This window comes from Alligator sinensis, unplaced genomic scaffold (assembly GCF_000455745.1).
Source record: "Alligator sinensis unplaced genomic scaffold, ASM45574v1 scaffold1619_1, whole genome shotgun sequence".
Classification (NCBI taxonomy): Eukaryota; Metazoa; Chordata; order Crocodylia; family Alligatoridae; genus Alligator; species Alligator sinensis.
The window spans coordinates 83,577-86,909 of record NW_005843332.1 but is presented as its reverse complement, the minus strand read 5'-3'; the positions used below and the strand labels follow the sequence as shown (position 1 = coordinate 86,909).

Genomic DNA, 3,333 nt, shown 5'->3' with positions numbered 1-3,333 from the left:
GGCAGCACCTCCCCTTGCTGCAGCCGCCCGCTGTCCTGGCGGCCCAGCCCCACGGGAGGAGAGCGGGGGGTGGGTTCCCTGCGCTGAGGCCATTGGGACTTGTGGCAGCCCCACCCCTGCCTCCCACCGCTCCCCACACCTGGAGGAGGGGCTGGGTCTTGCATCAAGTGTACAAGCACCCAAAGGAGTTATTCTATACCCCCTAAATTGAAATGGTGGGTTTTTAATTGAAACCCACCATTTCCTTTTTTCCATCATGTCATGGTAAGAGGCTTGATCCTTTCATTCTTTTTTTTTTGTTGAAGCCAAAGCACAGGTAACTTGTGCCTCTTGAGTCTGGGGGGGGTCACATGCCCTCCCGACACCAGTCAGTGATTGGCTGATCTCACTCACCAAAAAGCAGCCACGCCACTTCCAGAAATCCTGCAGCCACTTCTGGAAGCAGCATGGCAGTCCTTGTCCCCTCCCTACATTTTGCTGGCAGTCCTTCTCCCGAGCCGGTGCTTGCGGGGTGGGCACTGGTGCTCCCGTCTGTCCCCCTGCCCGCCAGCTAAACGGGAAGTGCAGCCTGACAGGGGGTGCACTGGTGGTCTCAGGGGGTGCACGTACACCCCCATGCACCCCCTATGCATCGCCACTGCCAGAGCTTATCTGCAGCTGGGGGGCAAGCTGCCCGCTGGCTGAGTGGCCCCTGAGCTGGGGACGGGGTCCAGGCCTTCCCTCCATGGCAGTGGTGACCCTCGAGGCTACCTGGGCTGGCCATTAGCGGGCCGGGTGCTACCCGACCTTGGAGGCTCGGGGGTAAGGGAATAGTTGCATGAAGCTGGGTGCTACCTCTGAGCTGAGGCTGCACCCAGCCCATTAGCAGCCCTCCCGGGCAGCCCAGAGGGCACCACTGCTATGGAGGGAAGGATTGGGACCAGTGCACCATCTTAGTCAGTCTGTCACCATCCGGATCATAGAGAACCTAATCAATTAGGGAAGATCCATAATAAAGTCCTTCAAAACAGTGGACCACGGCTGAGAGGGAGCGAACAGGTGCTGGATGAGATCCTAGGGTTTTTGAGTGGGATTCATTATGTAGGCGTAAATGTTACAAGAGCAGATCAACACTTGCATGGCTTTGCCCAGGAGTGGCCACCAAAGTAGCAGATGGTTAGTTGATGGGTTTTCTCCATTCCAGGGTGGCCAGCTAACAGGAAGTCATGGCATTAACATAGTATCACTAGGGTCTGGCTGACCCTAGGAGCATGTAAATCTTACCCTTAGTGAAAACAATCCCGTGCTGGACTTCAGGAAGTGGTCACGTGAAGGCAGCCTGCTCTTCAAGAGCAACTTCTTCCCAGGTGGTGGCTGAGACTGCAGAGCCATTGGCCAGGTGGTGCAAGGATGTTGTGTGGCTTCAGAAGGGGCTAGGCTTCAATGATTCCTGTGCCCGGTTAGCATCATATTCCACCTTCTTGGAGAGAGTATCCACCTTCCCATTTCTATGTGACCTGAAAATCGAAGTGGGACATGGAAAGGGCCAACCCCAGTGAAGCTGTCTCTTGTTCAGTGCTCTGGCCACACACAAATATTCTAGTGCCGTCTGAATGTAATTTGTGTAACCACATGAGGAACCAGGGGCAGTCTTCAGAGCTGTGGTCACTGAGAGTTTGGACTGCAACTTCCAGAATACCCTGGGGCTGGAGGCAAGGGAAAAAGGAAGAGTAACTGGAGGCTGGAGATCCCACTGGCTCAGTCAGCCAGGACTGTGGACTGAAGGAGCTGGATTCACACTTGGGAGCAGCTGCAGCTCTTTGATTGCTAATGCAGTTAAAACCTTGTTTGGGGAACACTTCTGGAAGTATAAGGGGGTGGCAGGGAATTAAGGTGAGTGTCTGTTACCATGATGTTGCTGTTTCTTTACCTTTTACCTGATCACTCCCTTTGGCCCATTGACTTGTGACTCTAACCCCTATGCTTTTGTATATACAAGTGGGAACTCCCCCTTGCTTCTTGTGCCAGTTTCTGGGTTCCAGATTGACAACTGGATGTTTGTGATCTGTAAGACCCTGTACTTTGTGCCATGGCTCTTCAAAGTATTGCCACCACATCCTAAAAGCAACTGATGCCCATAAGTTCAGATCAGGATTGCAAGATTTCCTTTCTTCTGAGGTGAGTTTGAAGGAAAAGAAGATGCAGGGATGCAGGATTTGCTTTTGGTTCTATCACTGTGAGAGCACCAAGCCTATTACAGTGCTGGATGCATCCATTTCTACCATGAATAAAAAGGTGGGGTCTGGATGAGCTATCACAGGGGCAAGCCCATTTCAGATATTCAAAGGCTCACTGGGCTCCCACAGACCAGTAATACTGGAATTTTTTACTTAGTAGTGTGGGGAGAGAGCTACCAATAATTAGCAGTAAACCTAATACAGTCTGCCAGATGTGGAAAGTGCAGCTGGGCTGTAAATCACCACCTCCATCTTCAACTTGCTCAGCACCTCTTTGTGTCTCTGGAATCTGAACCAAGGGGAGATAAATCAAAAGATCTCGTGAGGAACATGTGAGTTCACGGTAGCCTGGAAGATAATGACCATCACTTGGTCGAGGTCACTGTCCAGCGAAGGGTGCGTAAAGTAACTAGTGGGGCTAAGGTGTTGGACTTCACAAGGGCCAACTTTAGCAAGCTTAGAAGGCTAGTTAGCGAGGGGATGCAACTCAAGAACATAGAGCACATGGGGGTCCAGGAGGGTTGGAGGTATCTCAAGGGAGTGATCCTTGGAGCTCAAAAGGAGTCTATCCCATTACGTAGGAAGAGAGGTAAGGGGGCAAAAAAGCCCCCTTGGCTGAACAGGGAACTCCAGGAGAGTCTGGGGGCAAAGAAGAGGATGTATAGGCAATGGAAGCAGGGAGCAGACACCCAGGAGGAATATATCTCCCTGGTGCGCTATTGCAGGGAATTAGTTAGACAGGCCAAGGCGGGGCTTGAGCTCAGGCTGGTTTCAACAATCAAGGACAATAAAAAGTCCTTCTTCAGGTATATAGCGGGCAAAAGGAAAGCTCAGAGCAACATAGGGCCCCTGCAGGACAGATCAGGACAGTTGGTGGTTGACACAGGGAACAAAGCAGAGCTCTTCAATGAGTTCTTCGCTTCAGTATTTCTAAGTAATGACCAAGCCAATTCCCCCACCTCGATCATTGACGGATGTCCACAGGGCACCCGTCCGCCTACGGTTAGTTCTGAAACAGTTAAGGAGCTCCTGGCTGAGCTAGATGGGTACAAGTGAGCAGGCCCGGATGACCTCCATCCACGGCTGCTGAAAGAATTGGCCAGTGTCATAGCTGAGC

At 52.0% G+C, this 3,333-nt stretch overlaps 1 protein-coding gene across 1 annotated transcript in view; it reads right to left on the bottom strand.

Annotated features, from left to right (window-relative positions):
• Positions 1-1,310: 1,310 nt before the first annotated feature.
• The window catches only part of LOC102381783 (zinc finger protein 850-like), a 39,555-nt gene continuing 37,532 nt past the window's right edge, over positions 1,311-3,333 (bottom strand). The window contains exon 15 of the mRNA XM_025194880.1: positions 1,311-1,685. The gene's annotated coding sequence lies outside the window, so the exon portion shown is untranslated. The remainder of the gene's footprint in view (positions 1,686-3,333) is intronic.